At 36.8% G+C, this 26819-nt stretch overlaps 1 long non-coding RNA gene and 2 pseudogenes across 1 annotated transcript; 1 reads left to right on the top strand and 2 right to left on the bottom strand.

The window, feature by feature from the left end:
• The first annotated feature begins 4902 nt into the window (after positions 1–4902).
• Positions 4903–6158, top strand: LOC148693518 (alpha-amylase pseudogene; annotated as a pseudogene).
• Positions 6159–6223: 65 nt separating this feature from the next.
• On the bottom strand, positions 6224–8733 carry LOC148693517 (uncharacterized). The gene is made up of 3 exons (XR_015952124.1): positions 8042–8733; positions 7884–7950; positions 6224–6519 (listed from the first exon to the last, which is right to left on the bottom strand). It is a non-coding gene; the product is annotated as an uncharacterized LOC148693517 (long non-coding RNA).
• A 2825-nt stretch (positions 8734–11558) lies between these two features.
• LOC148693516 (uncharacterized) lies at positions 11559–26509 on the bottom strand (annotated as a pseudogene).
• Between the last annotated feature and the right edge of the window lie 310 nt (positions 26510–26819).

Here is a 26819-nt window from a genome sequence, read left to right as displayed (position 1 = left end):
TTTTTTTTCCAAAAACCGTTTCACTTTGAAGTTGAGCAGTAAAAAGTGTTTAGTGCTTCTTTTAAAAGCAATGACCTCCACACATTAGCTTTTAAAAGCATCTTGTAGTTTGCTTTTAAAAGTTGCTTTACAAAAAAGCAGAGTTGAGCCTTTAGAATATTTTTAATTCCTGTAATAAGCTTATTAATTCTAAACAATGACATTATTTATCCTTCAAGACATTACTTTTGCATTGCTTTTTATAATCATATCAGTTTTAAAAATACAGTTTATCAAACGCTTAACTGCTTTATTTTGCAATTAATTATTTCTAGAAGCATAAAAAAATCAATTTATTGAAAAAGCACAACAATCCCAAATTGATCCTTAAAAGGCTTAAAGCAATTTTTGGAAACAACAAATGGTTTCGGCAAGGTTTGGTGGAAGCACTTCGAAGTGCTTCTTAAAACTTTCAATCCGCTTCTAATTAATAAATGCATTTATGAGTATAAGTGATCATTCGTGAAATACAGAGTGTATTGAGCATAAGGGTTTTTTAGAGATCCGCTCTCAAACAGGCTGTTATTAGGTTTTGAAAGAGAGGTGTTAAAAATAGCAGACGCACGCAACCACCAAAAACAAAACTGACGCCAATGCAAATATAATGCTTGAGCTTGGCTTCCAATGTATTGACTGTTGATGATGGAGTGGGCTATGAGTAACGTTTTTACACCTCCAATCCAATCCAATCCATGTGAATTGTTACAGTTAGATAATTCCCTTGCTTACGGAAGTGATGGAAAATCCGAGTACAATCAGGGTGCCGATGGCAAGCGCTTGTGGGATGTGTAGAGGGTGATGGTGGAGATGTTTAAACAGTTAGATACTTCATGCTGCAGTACAAGGGGAAGTACGGCGGACGAAGAACTCGAATGGAGGAACACCGGAATGATTGGCTTGTCACCAGCAAAGTGCGACTTTTTGTAGACAATCATGATACAGATTCCACACAGAACATGTGGCCATTTCCATCAAGGTAAAGTCATGCAGGGATATGCATACGTTCTTACTCATCCGGGAATCCCCTCAATTGTAAGTTTCTAAATTTGATTTACCCTCTCTCAAGTAAGAAAGTTGACATCTTGGTAAGCGCTTTGCTTGTGCTTGTTTAGCGGATATAAAATATGAGATTTAGGAGGTTATGGAGTTCGGATTCTTGTAGTTATGAGAGCACAAAGCTGTTTAAACAGAAAAAGTTAACTTTCTTAGGATTTGGGTCTGATGTTGCCCAAGTGAACTTGTCTTTAACTGATTACTTTAGCTACATTAGGTATTAAAATTTGTTTATCTGATTGTCCTCATGACAGTTTTATGCCTACTTCTTCGATTGGGGCATGAAAGAGGAGATCAGTGAACTCGTTGCAATCAGGTCAAGGAACCGGATCAGACCTGACAGTGTCCTGCGTATTCTAGCTTCTGCTGCAGATCTTATGTAGCTTCCATATATGAGAAAATCATAATTAAGATTGGTCCAAGGTATGATGTTGGGAACCTACCAAATTGCAACTTCTGGAAATGACTACCGCGTGTGGGAGAAAAAGCATGTGCCCTTGTTGGAATGAAAACTAACTACAACTTCTGTATTACAGGTGTCTTATATGCTTATTATTGAGGAAAAACAAATAGTAGTCCTCAACCGAAAATGAAAATTCGATTCATTAAGGCCCCAATGAGGTTAGTACAAGAAAGTTAATTCAATTTACGTGTAGAATTTCTCTGGAAGCAACCATTTGGCCAAGTCAGGTTAGTGTTAATGTTGTCTGGTTTGATTCTGATAGGAGCATATTTATGCGTCTTAGTTAGCTTGTTTTCTTGCATTTATGTTGTTAGTTCCTAGTTATTTTAGTATTTTAAGCTATTTTCGTGTGTTTATAGGTCCAAAGGGCTAAAGAGGCAAGAAAGTGCATTTTGGTGCATTTTGGAGCAGTTTTGAGCTTGGAATGGATAGCACATGCATGGAGCAAGGTGAATGGACGAAATTGAAGTTCAAGAAGGGCTAAGAATATGCTAAAGAGATGGAAGAAATTAATTTAAGACTTGGAAGAAAAGGAATCAGCTACAAAGAAGGAAACATGAGTCAAACTTCCTTATTTTGTCTTAGTCAATCATAATTTTTTCCTACTTAATTTCCTGCTACAAGGAGGATCCCTATTTAATTTAGGACACCTAAATATATGTTTCTAGAAGTCCTAATCCCATTCCTAAAAGGAGCCGCACCTTTTTCTTCTAGAAAACCAAATCCTTGCCGTGCAAACCTCTTTCCCTTTCTTTCCTGGATCTGCCACATATCACTTACCCTTTTCCTCTTGGGATTTTGATTTGTTACCCTTTCCTTGGAGGATTTGGAGTCTTAAACCTTTCTCAATTTAATTCCAATCGTGCCCTTCCTTCCCAGATACAAAAGAGCCTTGCCACACCAAAGGGGGGAGCCATTCACTACTATTCATACTTTCAGCCATTCTTTCATGCAATTCATCACTCAAACCTTCACCACCTTGTGTCGCAGCAAAGAAGAAGAAGAAGGAGGACCCTGGGACGTGCTTGCCATTCAAGCTTGAATTGTTGGAGTGTTTCTAGGTGTATTCAATATTTTGTTTTCAATGTTTAAGTTTAATTATCTTTGTTTTGCGAACATGAGCAGCTAAACTTGTTTTAGCTAGAGGAGACTTTGAAACTATGATTATATTTGCAATATGAATTGATTAATTCCAGTTGTGATTTCATAAATCGTGAATGCAATTTACTTAACTGTTGGATTAAGAACTTATTCTTGTATGTTGATTAAGGAGGCCTACTTAGTTTGCATGCATGAATTTGATACTAGAATATAAGGGAGTTTCACATAATCGTTACAAACTTATATTCACAAGTAGTGAAGATCGCTAGTCACGATCGTGTTAAGTTAAATTCCTAGCATGAGTATCATGATGTCATAGTTACGAATGCCCTGTCAATGCTTATGATTTTCACAGAGCTTAATGATCTTTGCTTGTGTCTCTATTATGCAGTTCATGTAGGGAACTTGGGAAGAATAATTTGGTTGCCGATGCATTGTCTGTCCAATTCAATGACTTAAGGAAAATCTGAGGGTTAATCAGTGATAACACGGTTAATCTGGGGTGTTGATATTCATGGTTTATTGGAAAAGCAACTGGAAATCGATTTGTATGCAAGTGTATCATGTGTGGAAAATGACCTTCTAGCTAGCTTATCACCCATCTAAACACCCAATTCGTCCAAAGTTGTTTAGAGTCTTTAATTTACTTGTTTTTACTTTAAATTCATCAAACCCCAATCCTCTTTACTTTGTTGTGTCAAATTAGTTAGAATCTGTCTAAATTTCTGTTTTTGAGTGTTTTGAGTCAAAATTAATTCAATTTTCGTCCAAAGTAAGTCCTAATGTCTGTTTTGAGTTTTTTTTATTGTTTTGTGTAGTTTTGAGTTTACTTAGCTTGTTTTGAGTCATATAAGCTAGTTAAGAGTCTTAGAGTCTAGTTTTCTATTTTTAAGTTTAGTTTTGTATTTTTAAGTCAGCTTAGAGTAGATTAGCAATCCCTCCCTAGAATGATCCCTACTTATCCATACTATAATTCTCAACAAAAGGGTTTAATTTGAGTGCTGGTTTATAACACATAAGATTCAAGGGCATGTTAAGAATTCTTATCGATCGAGAACATTACACACCTAAATTTTTTAACTAAACTGGTTCAATTGATGGTGTGTGAACATGCATTGTCCCTTCTTAGTTGTTAAAAGAAAAATGGGGATCAAAGTAGACTCGAATCTGAATCAGTGCTACCGCTTTACTTGACAAACAAACTTTAGTAATGCTAGCGACACTGCTAAAGCTTTCACAGACGAGCGATTATAAGCATTCATGGTTGGAATTTGATGTGCAAAAGTAGTAGACGCAGCAAACTGCACTTTAATTTCAAAAAAACAGCACAGAAAACTTATCTAATGGTTCAAGATCCTTGTTGAAGTAGGAATGGAACCCTAGTCATTAGTTTATCGGTAAAGTAGTGGTCAGAGTTTCTGTTAAACAAAACAGTCAGGATTTCACTTACCAAAACAGTCAAGTTTTTCATGTCTTTTGGCAAAGTATCAATCAGGGTTTCACTTGCCAAAATAGTCAGGATTTTGGAATCAAGTCAACTCTCCTCCTAAGGTTGATCATAAATTCATAATCTCCTTATGATTCATTTTGCAAGTTTGTAATTACGGATAGTTCCTACAAAGGATCGAACTAATGACATATACAATACTTGAATTGCTACATAGTTGATTCTCATCCTTCAAAGACTGAGTGTAATAGGAGCATCCGTCGACAAAAGGATCATCCTAAGATAATCACCTCATGGCTATTGAGAACGAATCAAATTAGATGGTTCTATTTCTCAATCTTTCTTACTTGCTCGTACGGAACCAAGGTCGAAAAGATTGAACGTCATTCACAACTATTGATGAAGGATTCCTTGAAAAGTTAAGGCTTAGTAATCCTTTTTAGAAATCGAATGGATTCGGTTTTATACATACGCGAGGAAGGTAATCAAAAAAGAAAGAAGATGAGTCTTGTTTATATATATAGAAAAAGAACATTCACAAAACAATTCAAGGCTTCAAGGTCATAGGAGACATGAACGCTGGGTCCGTTTCCCTCAACTGTTTCCTTCTCTTCATCACTCTCACATCCAACTTCACTGCTTCTCAGATTCTATTTCAGGTATTTATATGAATACTTAACCTCTCTCTCTGTCACTCTCCCTCCCTCCCTTAGAGACTAACATGATGGTGGTCAGAGGTTCAATTGGGAATCAAGCAAGAAAGGAGGATGGTACAACATTTTAAAGTAGTCTGTACAAGATGAGAGAGGAAACTGCAGAGAAGCAAGATGAGAGAGGAATATGGTGCATCTTCGAAGGAGGAACTAACGATAATCGTCTTGATTGGGGCCCATCTCTTATTTACAGCAATGACACGGCTTATTCTGATGGCAAGGGGAACCCTGACACTAGAGAGGACTTTGGCGCTGCTCCTGACATTGACCACAAAAACACTAGGGTCCAGAAAGAGCTCTCGGATTGGATGAATTGGTTAAAGACTGATATTGGATTGAGTGGTTGGGCATTTGATTTTGTCAAGGGATATGCTCCTGAATTTACCAAGTTGTATGCGACAAACACAAGTCCAAATTTCACATTAGGGGAACTTTGGAATTCCCTTTCTTATGGAAGTGATGGAAATCCGGACCCTTATCAGGATGCGCATCGTGGAGAGTTAGTGGGATGGGTGGAGAGTGCCGGAGGAGATGTCACAGCATTTGATTTCACAACTAAAGGGATACTTCAGGCTGCAGTCCAAGGGGAGCTTTAGTGGCTGAAGGACTCCAACGGCGATGCTTCGGGGATGATTGGCGTGAAGCCAGGAAATAGTGTAACTTTCATCGACAATCATTATACAGGTTCTCCACAACATGTGGCCGTTTCCATCTGGTAAGGCCATTCAAGGATATGCCTACATTCTCACCCATCCAGGAATCCCATCAATTGTAAGCTCTTACTCTTTCATCTAGCTTTAAGTAACGCTAGGCAAACCAAATTCACACCATTGTTGACACATTCACTAATAAAGTCGGTCCACATGAAGTGATAAAGTCCGCCTGTATTAGAATGTGTCGACAATGGTGTTAGTTTTACGTTTTTCACAAGCTAGAAATTTGCCATCTTTCTTTACGATGAACTACCTTTCCAATCTATATAAATATAAAAAAAAATGTGAGACTTGCGGCAGAGAAAGAAGTGATTGATTAGCATTTGAGTTATTTCTATTCCCTTATTTATAATTGATCTTACGGTACATGCTTAAATTTGTTATCTGATTATTGTTGTAACAGTTTTACGACCACTTCTTTGACTGGGGTTTGAAAGTCGATCTCTAAACTCACTGCAATCAGATCGAGAAATGGGATCAAACCCAACATTGCCTTGTGCATTCTAACAGCTGATGCATATGTCTATCTAACTGCCATAGATGAGAAAATCATCGTCAAGATTGGTCCGAATAGCAACGTAGGCCAACTTACACCTTCAAACTTCCACATTTCGACTTCTGGATGTTAACCATAGTGGAGAACTCAAGAACATAAAAAATGGAGAGAAAGGTATCAAAAGAAAAGAGAGAAAGCTTGAAAGAGAAGATACTAAAATCTTTGATTATTTTCTGTCAAAATGAATCTTTCCACAATCTTTGGTCTGACTTATTACAACAACCTTATCTTGGTTACAAGATTATCCATTACAGCTAATCCTAACAACCTTTATAACTGCCTAGTGTAATCTATCTCCCCGTTGACTGACAAGTGGCACAATCCTCATCATTCATTCTTCATACTCTTAACACCGGAGAATGTTTGACTTAGATGCTAAGGTTCCAAGGAGACATCTTTCGACTTCTGGAGAATGTTTACAACAAAAAGGACACCTGCTGATTGAAATATATTCAGTGCTAATTCTCAAGTATTTCAGTGCACTACAGACTGCAGAGTGTGAATGTTCTTCGAAGTTGGCAATACAATTACAAGTGTATTATGTGCTTAGTTATCAATCCGACCAAACCAAATTGATAACTAATTAAGCATGTAACAAATTAACTTGGGGTTAGTTTAAGTGGTGAGGTCAAGTGGAAAACATTGTTGGTTAGGTGGGATTAGGGATGGGAAAAATACCCACGTGGGTATGGATAACCGTGGTTACTAGCCCATTTAAAATTAACGATTACAGTTATGGGTAACCGTTTAAATAAATAAACGATTGTGACTATAACCGTTTACCCGTTACACTTAAATTGACGGTTATGGGTATTCCTCGCGGTTATAAATGGGTACCTGTTTAACCGTTTATTCCAATATATATAAATTTTAAAAATAAAAACTAAAAAAACTTTAAAATTATAAGACAAATCTCAAACTTCTGTTGCTCATCTCTCTCCTCGCCACCCTCTCTCTCTTCTCCACCTCTCTCTCTCTCATCTCAAGCAGAACAATCGGTCTCTTCAATTAATCAAAAGAGAGGGTTTATGACTATCACTTGTCATTTTATTGATGCTTTGTAAACACTACAAAGTCAAATTTTGAAGTAATTCATTAGTTCATATAGTACATGTGATACATATAATTTTTTGCGTACTTTAGATTCAATGACATGTTGCATCAATGACAAAAATGATTGGTTTTATTGTAAACTCCAAACCTCCTAATGACATGATAAAAGTAGATTAATTCTTAAACTTGTCTGTTTTGTTATTCATCATTTCATCTCTATTTTGCAAGAGACGGAAAGGGTAAAGTGGGTAAGCCCACCATTGGAACACTGCTATACACATTGTTAAGACTTGATGCTCGTATCAAAGTGATTCTCCTGACTTATGTACATGTATAAATTATATAGGTAATTACACTAAAGTACCTCAACTTTAGGTCAAACTATAATATTATACTTCATGTTTTAAACATTGCAATTTCATACTTCAACTTATAAATTCGTTGCAATGTCAGACCTTCGTTAAATTTTCTATCAGTTTGGCTGGTAAATGATGACGCGTCAGGAGTGGGGCATATTTCTTAGAATAAAAAATTAATTAATTAATAATAAATTAAGGAATTTTTTTGTTTGAAAATTTTAAAATTAATTAACAAAATTCCTCTCCTCTGCGGCTTCATGCCCTCCAACCGCCCCCACCTCTCAACTTCACCCCATTCTTAGAAATGGATTTACCTAAAGCTTAAAGCTATGAAATTCAAGCAAAATCACAACCACCATGATTGGAGAAAGAGAAAATAATCATACTTAGAAGGGATTTTACTTTATTGCTCTGCAAATGCCCAAAGAAATGCCATTCAATGTCCTCCAGAAGCTGCAACACCCAAACGATCACCAAAATTTAAATTTCTTTCAGTACAAATAGGTTGCCCAAAACTCTTTAGAGAGAGGCATAAGTTTTATACCTGAGGAGCTTTGTCGACGATTTCTTGGACGTAGTTTTCACCGAAACAGCGATGGCCGGTGTCGTACACTTGGCGGAGCAGGGAGACTGGCTTCGTCTTGCTCATCGCCACCACTCGGATGTTTTGGGCTTCACGCGCTGATTTTTCAGCTGCCTGCTGGATCCGCTGCAGCACCGAGCGGAGCGCCGTCTCGTGGACACCGTCGATTGCGGCGGAGCTGGCATGCCTGGTTGCTCCTCTTTTTCGGGTTCGTTTTCTCTCTCCGCTTTCTCCAAATTGTTGGTTTGCGAATTGTGATTACACATCCATTGCATCTGTGGCGTGGAAGCTTAATGATTCGCCATTGCCATTGCCTCCAATCCGGCAACCTCCGCTTCGTCAACGGCTCCAGCATCACTCTCTGGGACTCAACACCGCCAGCCACAGCGTCTCGTCGGCTGAAATTGGCGATTTGATTCGAGCAAATTGGTAACCCAAAACGGCACCGTTCCGGACTGTTCCAACTTCGATAATCCCACTGATTCGATCGTCCAGGGCAGAAATTCACTATGAGTAAGGTTTTGCGATCTGGGTTTTCTTGTTTAAGCTTGAAAAAAAATGGGAATCTTACACTGGTAGCGTGTACTGGAAGGCCATTAAGAAGCTTGGAGAAGGACAAGGGAGAGAGAGAAGCGGAGAGACAAGAGAGGGATTCTTTTTATTTAATTTTAATTTTTTCAAACAAAAAAATTTCTTAATAATTAATTAATTTTTTATTCTAAAAAGTGGGCCCTGCACTTGCCACATCATTATTTAACAGTCAAATTGATAGAAAATTTAATGGAATTCTGACATTGTAATGTTTAAAATATGAGATATAAGATTATGGTTGGATCCAAAATTAAGGTATTTTGTGTAATTTATCCAATTATATAATAGCATTTGCTTACACACTTTGTGTGTATGAACATATTTTTTAAGAAAATAAGAAGGAGAGAGGGAGAGAGGGAGAGAGAGAAAGTGGGGGGAGTGGGAGGTTTTTGTTTTTGGTTTTTTGTTTTTATTTTTATTTTTATTTTTTTATAAAAATTGGAGTTATTTTGGTTGTGTAAAATTACATTTTTACCCAATATTTCTTATTCATGTTATATTTTAATTAGAGGGTTAAACTGATAATTTCATAAGATTTTGGTTGACAATAAGTGTTTTAATAATTAGTGTGTGTATATATATATATATATCCTAATCTCTCCATATTGAAATGGTATGAGGATTTAAAATATTGAAATACAAAAATGAATGTTAAATGTATATATAAATGGATAAAAAAAAATGTGTAGACGAGTAAAAAAAAAAAAGAAGGGTAAATGGGTAAAAAAGGGTAAAAGGCTAAACGGGTAAATAGGTAAATAGGTATGCCGTTACAGTTAAATGGGTACGCAGTTACTGGTACAGTTAACCGTTAGTACTAACAGTTATAGGTAGAAGTATAACTGTTTATGCAATTACCCAACTGGTAAACAGTTATACAAGTATGGATTTAAATGGTTATGGATAAATAACCGGGGTTACCCATCTGCCATAAACGTTGCCCATCCCTACATGGGATCAAGCGTTCGATTCCCTTTCATCGTAACAGAAAAGTTCGCACTAAATACACTAGCACAAAATAACACATACAAGACAATTCTCAAACGAAAAAATGCACATAATGATTTAACGAGTAGTACATCTCGAAGATCTCTATTCAATTTAGAATGTGAATTTTCTGCAAAATAAATTGGATATATGGTTTGATTCCAACCTAAATGTCTACATCAACTATTTTCTTTACGTCCAGACGTAATAGTTTTTAGTTTTATTTATTTTATTTATTTATTTTTTCTTTATTTATGTCCCACTGCATAATGTTTGGAAAGTGAAAGGAGGGGGTCGAATTTAACATTGGGAGAAATATTACTAGATCAGTAGCTTATGAACAATCTTTTACTACTGCAACTAGACTTAAAAGTAGGGGAGGAGAGATAGGAAGAGAACAAATGTAACGTCTCATCCCTGATATACTTATTTCTAAGAAATAATTCTGATGATAGACCCAATTTAAACTCTTGTTTAATTTACTACCATTAATCACGATTCTTTACTTCAATTCCTTAATTCCTCACAAAATTATATCCATATTTTAATTATCAAAACATACGATTAAATTATCAATTTAATCCCCAAATTTCTTTTATTAAAATAATTTCTCAACAAAAGATTAATTCTCAATTATTTAGGGCTACATCTAACCCCTGTTAGACTGCCAACGTACCCTTGAGCGGGATCAAGCCCTTCGTAGTTCACCATTCATTTTTTTTATCCATTTCCAAAAATATTCTAGTTCACCATTCATACAATTAAATTGTAAGATCCCACATCGACGACTTGAGGGTTGAGCCTGGGCCTTATATGTCCATGCCCACATGTACCTTTCAGTGAGGCCTTTTGGAGTTGCGGCTTACAGAAACAAAACCGTGCGGTAGCTCGTTGTGGGGTCGGACCGGTGCGCCGGGTTCCACCACGGTCGAGAATGCCAAAACGGACAATATCACTGCGAGGGAAGGCGGGATGTGACAATTTGGTATCAGAGCCAGACTCAGGCTCGCGCGGTGTGCCGACGAGGACGTCGGGCTCCCTAAGGGGGGTGGATTGTAAGATCCCACATCGACGACTTGAGGGTTGAGCCTGGGCCTTATATGTCCATGCCCACATGTACCTTTCAGTGAGGCCTTTTGGAGTTGCGGCTTACAGAAACAAAACCGTGCGGTAGCTTGTTGTGGGGTCGGACCGGTGCGCCGGGTTCCACCACGGTCGAGAATGCCAAAGCGGACAATATCACTGCGAGGGAAGGCGGGATGTGACAATTTTAGTATGGGTAAGAATCATACCCTCAAAAGTATCCATTAATACTAAGATTCACCACAGATTGTTGTCGATACAAACTTAGCAGCTAAAACCTGAAGGGCACCAAACAGAAAATGTGAGTAAGCAATAAAACCAAGCTTCCCAAAGTTATTACCTCTCTAAAAGTAATGCCCCTAAATGTAAAACCCGTATCGTTTTCCATAAGACAGTACAACATATATACATATATCCAAACCATACTCAGAAATGACCAAAACCACGGTTTGCCATTAACTCCACCATACATTAAGTAGGCCAAATGAACTAAATCAATACAAAGTGATATATCAGTCAGAGTCATCTAAAATGACATGTACAACTTATCAGTATCTCATCAATCATGGCTAGCATATAAGTCGGAGTCACCTCTAGTGACCTGTACGACTTATCCATATCTCATCAATCCTGGCTAGCATATAAGTCGGAGTCACCTATAGTGACCTGTACGGCTTATCCATATCTCATCAATCCTGGCTAGCATATAAGTCGGAGTCACCTATAGTGACCTGTACGACTTATCCATATCTCATCAATTCTGGCTAGCATATAAGTCGGAGTCACCTATAGTGACCTGTACGACTTATCCATATCTTTAAAGAATCAATACTAACGGCGGTAGGACAATGATAGAATTATTTGGTAATATCTCTGGCGATACCTGATTATCAAAACATTAATTTAGGTCATCAACTTGCCTCAAATCTACACTTCCCCCCCCTCAAGGGAAATCTTCGTTTTAGTTCTATGGACATGGCCAAAATGATTTTATAAAATGTCGTCAAGGCCACAAGATTGTCCAAAACTGAAGAAAAGTTAACATATTTTTCCATATTCGACGAGGTGGCATCATTCGAACGTCAAACACAAAAACCAAGAGTACTCACATCACGCGTGTGATGAACACAATACTGCCCAACATATGCTCTGACATCGCGTGTGAAATGGGTTCGCTCCCACTCGTAGCGCACTCTGGTACTTAGACACTTTTAGATTCAAATTTATTCACTTTTTGTACACTATCACATTTTATGGCTTCGTCACCTTCCAGGTGTCGGCCAGCACAGCTCGATTCAGGGTCCAAGTGGACTTTCTGGGTCGGGGTGTGTCATAAATTATCAATTTAATCCCCAAATTTCTTTTATTAAAACAATTTCTCAACTAAAGATTAATTCTCGATTATTTAGGGTTGCTTCTAACCCCTGTTAGACTGCCTACGTACCCTTGAGCGGGATCAAGCCCTTCGTAGTTCACCATTCATTCTTTTATCCATTTCCAAAAATATTCTAGTAAAGAAAATATTCAACATTAGCTTTCACAATCGAATCACACCAAATGGGTACTATAACGCCCTAGAAATTCTGTATGAAAACTATTCACGGTGATAGGTCCAAAATAAAATCATCATTAATTAATATTCTATTAACCACCATAAATCAAATTCGATCATTTCATGGCTAAATATATATATATATATAATCACATTTAAATTGAAATCACATTTATGTAACCATTTCATATTCACAAATGATATTAATTTAAGAAATCAGGGTAATAATCATATCACATAAATTCGAGTCACTCTCTAACCAATGTAGGCCTACAAGACTTCACTTAGTATCCCGTAGTACTAAATTTAAGATTCAGAACGTTACGATCCATGTTGACCAAAAGTCAACTCTCGATCAACGGTAGGGTCGACAATCCTACGAAATTTGATCCGGAAGATTCGCCCATCAGATTTTGGATCTGTAACTTCCTAAGGTCCGCATTATGCTTATAGAACGATATACTAAATTCTCATCGCCCTGACTCGCCAGAAAATTCAACTATTTCCAAAAATTACCAAATTTTACAGGCAATTTGGCCTGGAAAAGCTTCAATTTCCCTTGAATCCGCCGGAACCCTAGAATTTGGGTGTTATTCAATTCGACCAATTTTCAACACCACCGCCCCTAAAACAATTTGGGCTTTGTCCCTGGCCTCAGGAAAAATGGTTTGATGGTGATGGTGGTTGACATTACTTTCACGATCGTCGGATTTCCGCCGTGGCACCCTTGGAACCTATAAGTTCCGTTCTGCCCGAATTCAAGCTCAAACCTAATAAAATTGGGGTGGGAATGGAAAAGGGGAAAAGGCTGATTGATTTGAGGGTGGTGGCGAGGTTTGTATTTCTGGAAAACTGACAGAAAATCGTTGGGAAGGTGGCAAAACTGGTTGGGTCCAATGGGTTATTCGGGTCAACCTGTTTCCCTATTTCTTTCTTCTCTCCCGTCCCCTCCTTTCCCTCTTCCTGATTGGTCAATTCCCAATCCCCCTTTCTCCTTTCTCTCCATCCCTCTTCATCATAGCCACACACGTGGCATTCCCATTGCTCCAGATTTTCTGGAGCCTTCCAAATTAATGGCAAAATGACTATTTTGCACTCAACTTCAATCGTTAATAACTTGTTTGTTATAACTCCGTTTTACTAACAGTTTTCACCTACGCGCTTGTAGGGCCATTCTCTATTCAATTATATCAAGAAATCTAATAAAATATATGAGGATAAAATATGTCCTCCTATAATTACGTTAAGCCAACTAAGGCATTTTCATCTTTTTCACTTATCGATAAATTTTACGACCTAAATTATAATAATTTCCGGAAACAAAACTTTAAAGGTTCTCAATTCATTTTTCATAACCATAAATCGATTTATTTTCAATTTTTCTGATATGGTAGAAACTAACACACAAATTAAACCCTATAAATTATGCAATCGTAGTATGAGCAAGTAGGGATCGTTCTAAGTCGGGGATTAGAAGGGATGCTAATCAACACAAACTGGACTTAAAAACTGTAAACTAGGTGAAACTAACACAAATAAGAACTAAAGGGGGGGGGGGTTTGGACGAATTTTGCATTGAAACAACTAAATTGCAGAAACAAAGTGAATTTGGACGAAAATTGGGTGAAAGGCTAGCTAGAGGATTCTTCTCCACACATGAACCATATGCATACAAATCGATTTCAAGTTATTATTCCATTAAACCATGAATGACAATGCCCCAAGTTAATAGTGAACAACACTAATTAACTCTCAGATTTTCCTAATTTCATTGAATTAGACTCAGCAACGCAATCAAATTATTCTTATCAAGTTCCCAATATGAACAGCTTGATAGAGATACATATCAAAGATCATTAAGTTCTGTGAAAATCATAATGATAGGAGCATATTTATGCTACTTAGTTATGTTGTTTCCTTGCATTTAGTTAGCTAATCACTACTTATTATAGTGTTTTAAGCTATTTTCGTGTGTTTGTAGGTCCAAATGGCAGAAGGAGCAAGAAAGTGCATTTTGGAGCTATTTGGAGCAATTTTGGGCTTATTATGGATAGCTTGCATATGGAGCAAGGTGGATGGACGAATTTGGAGTCAAAAGAGGCTAGGAACATGCTATAAATCTGGAGAAACAAGTTTGAGACAAAGAAGATAAAGAAAGAGCAAGAAGCATGGAACATTATCCAAACCACCTTATCTTATCCGAACCTTATCCTATCTTATCCTAACCTAATCTTGTTCCACCTTAATTTCAGTTGCAAAAAGGGCTTTATTTCAGATTTATACACCTAGATATATGGTTCTAGAACACCTTATCTGCTCCTAAAAGAGTGCCGCACCCTTTCCCCTTTATCACTTCTAGAAGTACCAAAATCTGCCACAAAACACATAGTTTCTAGAAGCCCTAATTTCTGGTGAATTTCCCTAACCTTTTTCCTCTTGGATTCTGATTTGAATTGGCCCTTTTCCTTGTGGATTTGGATTGTATAAGTCCTTATCAGAAATTAATCGGGCTATGACTTCTTTCCCAAGCCTTGTGCCATACCCTAAGGGCCCTAATCCTTTATTTCTACTAAGTTCTAACCCTAATATGATATTTCCTAGGGTTTTTCGTGCACTATATATATATATATATATATATATATTTAAGTTGTGCCACACCCACCCATACACACCACGCACAACCATACATCCTTTCATTCATCCACACCACACCACATACCATATATTCAGAAAAACACCTTTGCCGCAGCCTTGGGGAGAAGAAGGACTTTGTGCCGCAAGCAATCTGCATCCATTGGAGATTTTTAGAGTTCTTTCTTCCTTCATTTCGTTTCCATGTTTATTTTAATTTGCTTTTCAATTGTTATGAACATGTGTAACTAAGTTTTTCTTAGTTAGAGGTGAATTCAAAGCCATGGACATATGTTTTATATGAATTGATTTTCTCCAGTTTTTGTTTCTTGAATTGTGAATGCAATTTACTTAACTGATTTGTTGAGAACTTGTTCTTGTGTGTTGATTAAGGAAGCATACTTAGTTTTCATGCATGAATTTGATGCTAGAATATAAGGGAATTTCACCTAATCGTTATGAACTTATATTCACAAGTAGTAAAAGTCACTAGTCATGATTGTGTTAAGTAAATTCTGGGCAAAAGTGTCATGCGATTCATAGTTATGAATGCCTTGTAAATGCTCATGGTTTCCACAAAGTTTAATGATCTTTGATTGTATCTTTATTATGCTGTTCATGTAGGGAACTTGATAAGAATAATTTGGGTTGTCGATGCGTATTCCAGCCAATTCAATGAAACTACGAAAATCTAAAAGTTAATTTGTGCTTCTCACAATTAATTTGGGGCATTGTCATTCATGGTTTAAAGGGATAATAACTGGAATTCAATTTGTGTTGCATATGTGCATGTGTGGATAAGGACCCTCTAGCTAGCCTTTACCCATTCAATTCAACCAATTTAATGTCTAATCTATTTAGTTTTGAAATCTGCCTAGTTTAGTTAATTTTGTCAAAACCAATCCCTCTTCAATATTTGGTGTTTTAACTTAGTTAGAATCTGTTTAAGTTTAGTTCTGTTAGTGTTTTGAGTCAAGTAAAGGTCAAAATTCGTCTTAATAACCCATTAGTTCTTATTCGTGTTAGTTTTGTTTCAATTTGTCAGAATCTGCCATATTGAGTCTTTTGAGTCTTTTTAGTTCAATTTTCATCCAAATCACTTTCTAGGACTTGTTTTGAGTCAATTTAATTTAGTTTGTGTGTTTTGAGTTTATTTAGCTTGTTTTGAGTCATTAGAGTCTAGTTTTCTGTTTTTGAGTCAGTTTTGAGTAGATTAGCATCCCTAGTTAATCCTCGGTCTAGAACGATCCCTACTTGCATATATACTAAAATTGTCAACAATAGGGTTTAATTTGTGTGTCAAGTTAATTTTCACATCAAATTTTGGTGCCGTTGCCGCGGATTAGCAAACTTGCTAATCCCTTTTGTTTGTGTCATGTCAAAGTGCGTCTTAAGGTCAAGTATGTCGTGTGTTCCTTTGTTTCTTTCTGTTTGTGTTTGCCGTGCTTTTTAAGATTGGTTGCTGTTTTGTTTTGTTTCTTTGTTATAGGTACTAGTTTATGACTCATAGTTCTCAACCTGTTCGTGAGAATATATTGGAGTTTGACGACGATTTTGAATGAACGTTGAGAAGAAAGAGGAGGCATCTAGAACCTAGTCCACCTAGTTCTGAGGTCAAATCTGAAGAAGAAGAAGTGGAAGAAGAAGAACAAGTCATGGCGGCGGTAATCAAACAATCAAGGAACTTTCAGCCTCGGGGTTAGACAATGTTGTGCCTTTATGCATTCAATACCCTATGGCAGCTCAAGGCAAGATCGATGAGTTCGAATTGAAGTCAAGCTTGTTGCATCACATTCCCAAATACCTTGGGTTGTCCATGGAAGATCCAAACAAGCATCTTAAGGAGTTTAAAGTGGTATGTTCGAGCATGACACCCATCAATGTCGATGGGAACATTTTGAAGATGAAAGCCTTGATAGGAGCATATTCATGCGACTTAAATGGCTTGTTCTCGTGCATTTACGTTATATTTCTTTAGTTATTTTAGTACTTTAAGCTATTTTCGTGTGTTTATAGGTCCAAAGGGCTAAAGGAGCAAAAAGATGCATTTTGGAGACTTTTGGAGCACTTTTGGGCTAAGGATGGATAGCTTATGCTTGGAGCCAAAGTGTTGGACGAAATTGAAGACCTAATTGAAGACCAAAGTGTTGGAACCTTGTTCTCTTTAGTTTTAGGACATTTAAAACCTTTCCTAATCCCAATCATGCCATGCATAACACACATCCATTCTAACACATTGTCATTGCACATGCATTTCCTTCATTAGTTAATTCACATGCTCCATACTTATCATCACCACTCATTACTTATCACATATCATCACCACTTATCACTTATCATTCACCACTTATCATATCATACATTCATTTATCACTTATCATAATCATTCACTTATCACTTAACATATCATACACTTATCACTTATCACTCATAATCACCTACAACATCCACCTACTTCACCTACAACATCCACCTAATTCACCTACAACATCCACCTACTTCACCTACAACATCCACCTACTTCACCTACAAATGACATAGCCATATGTTCCCTCCACTACTCCTATAAATACCCTTGCATTCATTCATTCATGGACATCTCATTTTCATACACAACACATTACAAACACATTCTCCCTTCCCTAGCCGTGAGCTTCCCATCTCTCCCCTTATAATCCAAACACCATTTTTCCATTCCCCTTCCACTTCTACACCACTCCTCATCCATTTCCATAATCCCCCAAACCTCACCTTAGACCTTGTGCTACAACAACGAGGAAGATAAGAGGGCCTAAACGTTCATACAATTCAAGTGTGAGTTGTTGGAATGTTTAGGTGTTTCTTTGATTTCAAAGTTATGAGGAACTAAACCCCCTTTAGCTAGGGGGTGATTCAAAATACATGTTTATGCTTGCATTATGAATTGATTACTTTTGGTTGGAATTTAATAAGTTGTGGATTCAATTTGTTTAACCGTTTGATTGATAACTTATTTATGAATGTTTATTAAGAACGCGCGCTTAATTTTCATGCATAAATATGACGCTAGAATATAAGTGAATTTCACCTAATCGTAATGAACTTATATTCACAAGTAGTGGAGGTTGCTTATAAACAATCGCGTTAAACGAATTCTTGGCATAAGTTTCATGCGTATTCCATAGTAACGAATGCCTCGTCGATGTTTATGATTTCCGTTGAACTTAATGATCTTTGTTGAATGTCTCTATCATGCGTATTCCATAGTTAGGGACTTTGATTAAGAATAATTTGGTTGTAATGCGTATTCCATTCAATCCAACGAATCTAGGGAAATCTGAAAGTTAATTTAAGCGGACCTAATTAACTTGGAGCATTGAGTTTCACAACTTATTGAAAGACCAACTGAGAATCAATATTTTATGCAAGTGTAACATGTGTGGAGAAGAACCCCTTGGCTATTCCATCATCCATATTTTTATCACCTTTGTATTTACGTTTTGCCCTTAATTATAATCTTTCCATTTAATTTAATCTTGCCCAAACACATTTCCCCCATATTTCGTTGAGTCTTAATCATTCGTATTTGTTTTATTTTCGTGTTTTAAGTATTTGGAGTCTTGTGTACTTGTTTTGAATTCTTGTTAAGTAAGTTAAGTGTTTTAAAAGTTAGTTTTATTTATTTGAGTCAAGTGTTTAGTATCCCTAGTTAATCCCCGGTTAGAACGATCCCTACTTATATCATTACTACAATTGTCACAAATAGGGTTTAATTTGTATGCGTATAATTCTCGTATCAAGCCTTTCCATTTTCTTTTTTGGAAAAGGCTAAAGATTGGCTATACAAATTGGCACCTAGGACCGTTACTTCTTGGGAAAGTATGAAGTAAGCATTCTTAAAGAAGTTTTTCCCAACTTCGAGAGTCATTCTCTTGAGGAAGAGAATTAGTGGCATTCAACAAACCCAAGGGGAGTCTTTTTCAGTGTACTATGAGCGTTTCAGGACTCTAGTTGCATCGTGCCCTCAACATCAAATGAAGGAAGAACTTTTAATTCAATATTTCTACAAATGACTCCTTCCAATTGAGAGACAAATGCTAGATGCTTCAGCGGGAGGTGCTTTGGTTGACAAAACACCAGTGGCTGCCAAGGTCTTAATTGCAAACCGAGCATTGAATGCACAACAATATGAAGGTGTTGGACAAAGAGAACCCCCACGGCAGCAACAACAAGTGAATGAGGTAAGTGCAATTTCTGAAATTCAAGCTCAATTAACTAATCTTACTGTTCTTGTGTCACAGGTTGTCGATGGATCCAAAGTGCAAGGTGCGGCCATATGTGGAATGTGCTCCATTGATAGGAGCATATTTATGTGACTTAGTTAGCTTGTTCTTGTGCATTTGTGTTGTTATTTCTTAGTTAATGTAGTATTTCAAGTCATTTTCGTGTGTTTGTAGGTCCAAAGGGTTAAAGTAGCAAAGAAGTGCATTTTGGAGCAGTTTTGGGCACTAAATAGATAGCACATGTATGGGCCAAGATGGATGGACGAATTTAGAGTTCAAAAGGCTAGGAATCTGATAAGAAGATGAAGAAATTAAATTCAAGACAAAGATGATAAGGAATCAGCTCAAAAGAGGAAACATTATCCAAAACCTTATCTAACCTTATCCAACCTTATCTTATCTTATCCTACTCTAACCTTATCATGGCTTAATCTTAGCTGCAAGGGGACCTAAATATATATTTCTAGAACCTATTTCTAGAAGCATTCTCTTCTAGAAGTCCCAAATCAGCCACAAAGCACATTATTTCTAGAAACCCTACAAAGGTGGCGCCTATTCCCTTCTAGAAAGCCTTGCCTTGCCTAGCAAGCCACTCTCCTTTCCCTCCAATAATTGATGCACCCTTCTATCCCTTTTCCCTTGTGGATTCTAATTTATTAGGCCTTATTCCTTGTGGATTTAGGTTATACAAATCCTTTTCTGAAATTAATTGGGCCAAACCCTTTCATTAGTGGATTTAAATTGATTGTGCCGAACCATAGGGCCCTAATCCTTAAAATTTGCTAAGTTGTAACCCTAATCTAATTAATCCTAGGGTTGGCCGAACCTATATATTCATATTCTCAGCCACAATTTCGGGAGAACCCTCATGCCATTCAGAAAACCCTTGCCGCAAGCCCTAAACACTATTCTACATCATTCATTCAATCTATTCACTTCCATACACAATCTGCCGCAAACTTTCACCCTCATCAGCCATCCTTCATCATCCTAAGCAAGAATACACCATTCAAAACCCCCAAAACCACCAACCACACCTTGTGCTGCAACGAGGAAGAAGGAGGAGATCCCTAGACATGCATGCCATTCGAATTGGATTGCTGGAACATTTTAGGTGTAATCTTTCTTGTGTTTTCAAGGTTTAAATTCAATAATCTTTGTTTTGTGAGTATGAGGAACTAATCCCCTCTTAGCTAGGGGGAATTTCGAAACCATGACTATATTTGCAATATGATCTGATTACTTCCAGTTATGATTTCATGAATTGTGAATTCAATTTACTTATCTGTTTAAATTAAAACTTGTTTGTGTATGTGGGTTGAGATTGCACACTTAATTTGCATGCATAAATCTGATGCTAGGATATAAGGAAGCTTCACCTAATTGTTGTGAACTTATATTCATAAGTAGTAAAGGTTGTTAGTTACAATCATGTTAAGTAAATTCCTGGCATAAGTATCATGCGCTTTTATAGTTACAAACGCCTTGTCAACACTTATGATTTTCATAGAATTTAATGATCTTTGATTGTTTCTATATTATGCGCTTTCATGTAGAAAACTTTTGAGGAATAATTTGATTGCAATAAGATAATTCAATTCAATTCAATAACTTATGGGAAATCTGAGGGTTAATTTAAGTGTACCTAATTAACTTGTGGTGTTGAGGTTCATGGTTCATTGAAAGAGCAATTGGAGATTGTTTTGTATGCAAGTATGTCATGTGTGGAGAAAGACCTCCTAGCTAGCCCATCATCCATCTATTTCCACCAAATTTGTGCAAATCTGCCTAGTTTTAGTTCTTGTTTTGTTTACTTTATTTTCGTCCAAAATCAAATCTGATGTGATAAAAGATAAGCACACAAATTAAAACCCTCTTTTGACAATTGTAGTATATGTATAAGTAGGGATCGTTCTAAACAGGGGATTAGGAGGGATTGCTAATTCACTTGAAAACTGACTCAATAACGTAAAACAAAGGTTAAAACACTAACTAGACTCAAAGAATGCAAAACTAAACACTAAAACACTAAAACAAACCAAAAGACTCAAAACAGCAATAAAACACTCAAAACTGCCTTAAAAACACAATCTGGGCAGTTTTGAACACCTAACACTAATTTGGACGAATTTGGGTAATAACTTGAATCAAAACACTTAGAAACACAAACTAAGACACTTTCTAACTAAATTGAAACACTAAAGTAAAGGGGGATTTAGTTTTGACTCAAAAGACTTAAAAAGACACTTTTGGACAGATTTAGAACAAGTAAGAAATGGGGGGCTTGAGTTTGGACAAATTTAAAAGAAAACAAGTAACTTAAAACTTGAAAACAGATTTTTGGACGAATTTAAGTAAAACCAATGGATGATGGACTAGCCAAGGGATACTTCTCCACACATGATACATTCAAACATAAGTTGATTTCCAGTTGCTTTTCCGATAAACCATGAACCTCAATACCCCAGATTAACCGTGACATCACTAATTAACCCTCAGATTTCCCTTAAGTTATTGGATTGGATGACATCATACGACAACCCAAAGCATTCTTCAAAAGTCCCCTACATGACATCATAATAGAGATACAATCAAAGATCATTACGTTCAATGGAAATCATAAGTATTGACAAAGCACTTGTAACTATGACATCATGATACTCATGTTAGGAATTTACTTAACATGATTGTGAAAACAACTGTAACTACTTGTGAATATAAGTTTGTAACGATTATGTGAAACACCCTTATATTCTAGCACCAAATTCAAGCATGCAAATTAAGTAGGCCTCCCTAATCAACATACAAGAATAAGTTATCCATCAAATGGTTAAGTAAATTGCATTCACAATTTATGAAATCACAACTGGAATTTATCAACTCATATTATAAACGTAATCATGGCTTTAAAGCATCCCTAGGCTAAAACGAGTTTAGCCTCTCATGTTCATAACAAAACAAAGGAAATTATAATTAAACATTGAAAACAAAAGATAGATTACACCTAAAACGTTCCAACACTCCAACTTGAATGCACAAACGTCCAAGGCTTCGTCTTCCTTCTCCTTCTCCTTGCTAAGTCACGGCACAAGGTCTAAGGTAGTTTTTATGGATGATTTTCTGGGTTTTGGATGGGTTTATGGAAGTATGGTGGTGCGGCAAGGCTTAGTGGTGGTGTATGGAAGTTGGTATGAATGTTTGGAAGTAGGGGAATGGTGGAACTTTGGATGGGAAGCTGCGGTAAAGGATGGGATTTTATGTGAATGGAGGCAGGTTGTATGGAAGGGAGATTAGCCCTCTAAAGGTGCGGCACAAGGGTATTTATAAGGAAGAAAGAACCCTAAGGCTTTATTTCTTAGTTTAGGAAAGGAATTAACTCTAAATCTTTCAAGAATAGGAAACACAAAATCAGAAATTGAAGGGAATAGGAATGTGACTTGCGGCAAAGGTTTGTAAGAAAGGGAATGTCATTTATTTTCTGAAATTAGGCAAGGACTTAGGAATATAAAAGGGTATGTGAGTTATGGCTGAGTTTGGTATGAAAAAGGAAGGTGTTTAAGTAGTTAGAATAGGTAACAAGGCCCTTCCTTGCACAGCAAGGAAGGGAAACATAAAGGGGACACACGGCATGACTTAAGGATTAGGAAAGATTAAACCAAAATAGGAAATCTTGGCTTAACTTTCCTACTTCAAGTAGGAAACCTTCTTTGACTAGGATTCCTCATTTGATTAGGAATCCTCTTGTGATTAGGAATCCTCTTGTGATTAGGAATCCTAACTCAATTAGGTCTTCAATTTCGTCCATTCCTTTTGCTCGAAACATAAGCTATCCATTCCAAGTCCAATTTTGCTCCAAAATGCTCCAAAATGCACCTTTTTGCTTCCTTAGCCATATGAACCTAAAAACACACGAAAATGGCTTAAACTACTAAAACAACTATGAATTAACAATATAAATGCACGAAAACAAGCTAAGTAAGTCGCCTAAATATGCTCCTATCAAATTCCCCCACACTTAGCTTTTGCTAGTCCTTTAGCAAAACAAAACAAAAGAAACCAAAAACAAGCCAAAACACATTCTAAACCTTCCAACATGTACCTCAGGGATTTCAAACGAACATGACACAATAAAGAACATCATTCCCACGGTTTTTAGCTTTCTTTAGACTTCAACAAACACTTAATCATAGCTACCACATATTAGTTCACATTTAATCAATTAAAACAATGTTTTGAATGTAGTAACATGCCTTAGAGAATTCCCTCAATTCCTCACTAGAATGCACTCTATTTTCACACAGATTTTTTAACTCCACACCCTACACTAGGTATATGTGAGAAGATTGATGTAAATATGAAGATTAACACTCACATATGTTATATCAAAGAAAGCATTTTCTGGATTTACAACAATGGCATATTTATGATCTCATGAATGGAATGCTACTACGTAGAACGAGAACCAGTGATTCCATATGCTCATACCAAATTCAAACTCCACATATTGAACACATAACATCAAGATAGAAGTTGAGGGTTGTAACGGGGCTAAGGGTATTGGCTAACAAAGAAAGGTAAAGGATAACGAAGGTTCTTAAAGCAATAGGAAGCAAAGTAATGAAATTGACACTTAAACTCACTTTTTAATGGCAGAAATCAACTTTTAAACACAAGGGAAGATTCATGCAATATTTAGGGTCAAACTCACTTTTTTGGACCCATCCTTTAATAACCAACACTTGTGAGATCATTCTCACTTATTTTTCAACTCTTTTTCTTTCTTTTCAACACTTTTCTATTTTCTTTTTATTTTTCCACGAAATTTTTTTTTTCTTTATTTCATTCTTTTGCCGTGCCTATCATCTTCCCCCATACTCGTTTTCTGCAATATATTGATCAAAAGGAGTTCATTCTAAGTCATGCTTCACTATCCTTTAAGAACAAGGGTATGGGAAGTCCTAATCTAGGCTAGGTAAGGATAATGTGGCTAACAAAGAAAATAGGCTTGTAAAGGCTCAAAAGGGGGTAATCCTACAATACATGTGAAAAGGGATAAGCTTTTTGGCTTTGGCTTGACTAACAACTTCATCTTATCATATGTTATGCAATCAATATCATGCTTTGAATGAAATGGGCATGAGTTCTAGTATTTGGAACTATAATGAAATGCATTCCAAGTAGCAACCAAGCAAAGAATAATGAGATCATGCAACGACTTAAGAAAACAAAAAAATCACAGATTATACTCTCCAAAGAACGTTATAGGCTCAAGTCTCTCAAGGATGTAGCTTTAGTTTGAGTTTCTTCCTTCAAGCATGTTACAAAAACTGATTTTCTCTTTGTAATTACATGTGAATTCATAAGCTATAACCATAACCAAGCATAAACCAAAGCATAAATCAACTTCCAGCCATGTTTACAACATTCTTTAATAGTCATGACATTAAAAACCAAATCCTCATCATTGTGTTGGAAGGTGACCTAAGACACAAACAAACACACAAAAACAACTTTAAAACAACTCTTTTTGGGTTTTTCAAAACTGTTTTGTAATTTTTTTGTAAATTTTCGGATTTTCTGAACAAAAGGCATGAAAACACTTCAAAACACTATAAAAACACTTAAAAACAGTGAGAAACAACATTATAAGTGATAGGTGATAAAATCCCACGAAATTCATGTAAAACATGCAAAAACAACTTGTTTACCCCCCCCCCCCCCCCACACTTAAATCAAACATTGTCCTCAATGTTTCAAACAAAGACTCATATGCAAACGCAAAAACTAACTAGCATGACAAAATAAACATAGTAAAGAGATAGAGATTAAAGAACGCAAATCTGATTGTTTTGGCATGAATTGGTGAATTTCCCAAGTTTTCTCTAGTTGAATGCATAGGTTGCCTCCCAAGAAGCGCTTGCTTTAACGTCGTGCAGCCGGACGAACATGCTTCTTAGCCTCACTTAGAGCCCACGGCATGGAATATATGGTCCTCCACAATCTGCCCTTCAACACTTGCATAATAGGGCTTCAAATGATGTCCATTCACCTTGAAATCTTGGCCATTCCTCAAGCTTTAGATTTGAACTGCACCATATGGAAAAACATTAGTAACAACAAAAGGTCCAATCCACTTAGAACGTAACTTACCAGGAAATAAACGCAAGCGAGAATTAAAAAGTAAAACTTTTTGCCCTATGGAGAATGTTTTGCTTCGGATCATCTTGTCATGAAAAGCCTTGGTCTTGTCCTTGTAAATGCAAGCATTCTCATATGCTTCACGCCTAAGCTCCTTAAGTTCGTTCAATTGCAACTTTCTATGCATTCCAGCCGCATCTATGTCCATGTTGAATGTCTTGATCGCCCAATGAGCCTTGTGTTCTAAGTCCACGGGGAGATGACAAGGCTTACCATACACTAGCCGAAAAGGGAACATGCCTATTGGTGTCTTGTAAGCCGTCCTATAAGCCCATAATGCATCCTCCAAACGCACACTCCAATCTTTTCTTGTTGGTCCAACGGTCTTCTCCAAGATTTGCTTGATTTCTCTATTGGACACCTCGGCTTGGCCATTGGTTTGGGGATGGTAAGGTGTTGAAACCTTATGTGTGACTTGATATTTCTTGAGCAAGGCCTCTATGGTACGATTACAAAAGTGAGAGCCTCCATCACTAATAAGCACTATAGGCATCCCAAATCTAGCAAAAATGTTAGTCTTTATAAAATCTGCAACAACTCTAGAATCATTAGTCCGGGTGGCCTTGGCTTCCACCCATTTGGAAACATAATCCACCGCAAGCAAAATATAAGTAAAACCAAACGAAGATGGGAAAGGGCCCATGAAATCAATGCCCCAAACATCAAAAATTTCAACATTAAAGATGGGTGTTTGCGGCATTTGGTCTCTTGTACCTATATTTCCCATTCTTTGGCAACGATCACAAGTTAAACAAAATGTTCTAGCATCTTTAAAGAATGTTGGCCAATAAAAACCACATTCTAACACTTTAAGGGCAGTGCGTTGTGTGCCAAAATGTCCACCACAAGCATAAGTATGACAAAATGCTAGAATCGAATTCAACTCACAATCATGCACACAACGACGCACAATCTAATCTGCACAAAACTTCCACAAATATGGGTCATCCCATACATAAAATCGTGTATCTTTTCTTAATTTATCACGTTGGTGCCTAGCTAGGGTACTTGGAACACGTTTTGACACCAAAAATTTGACCAAATCGGCATACCAAGGTTCACATACCTTAATGGACACCAATTGTTCATCAGGGAAAGTCTCTTGGATAGGTAAAGAGTCCTCATTGCACACTAAACGACGTAGATGGTTAGCAACTACGTTCTCACTCCCCTTCTTGTCTCGAATTTCGATGTCAAACTCTTGGAGAAGAAGCATCCATCTAATGAGCCTTGGTTTAGCCTCCTTTTTAGTGAATAAGTACCTAAGAGCTGCATGGTCAAAATATACAATCACTTTAGTGCCAAGTAAATATGAACGAAACTTATCTAAAGCAAACACAACGGCAAGAAGTTCTTTTTCAGTGGTAGAGTAGTTTAATTGAGCATCATTTAGGGTCCTAGAAACATAATATATGGCGTGGGATTGCTTATTCTT

Source organism: Pyrus communis, chromosome 10, assembly GCF_041283825.1.
Source record: "Pyrus communis isolate YQ-2024b chromosome 10, ASM4128382v1, whole genome shotgun sequence".
Taxonomy (NCBI): Eukaryota; Viridiplantae; Streptophyta; class Magnoliopsida; order Rosales; family Rosaceae; genus Pyrus; species Pyrus communis.
The sequence above is the reverse complement of the archived record's forward strand: the minus strand, read 5'-3'. Positions and strand labels throughout refer to the sequence as shown.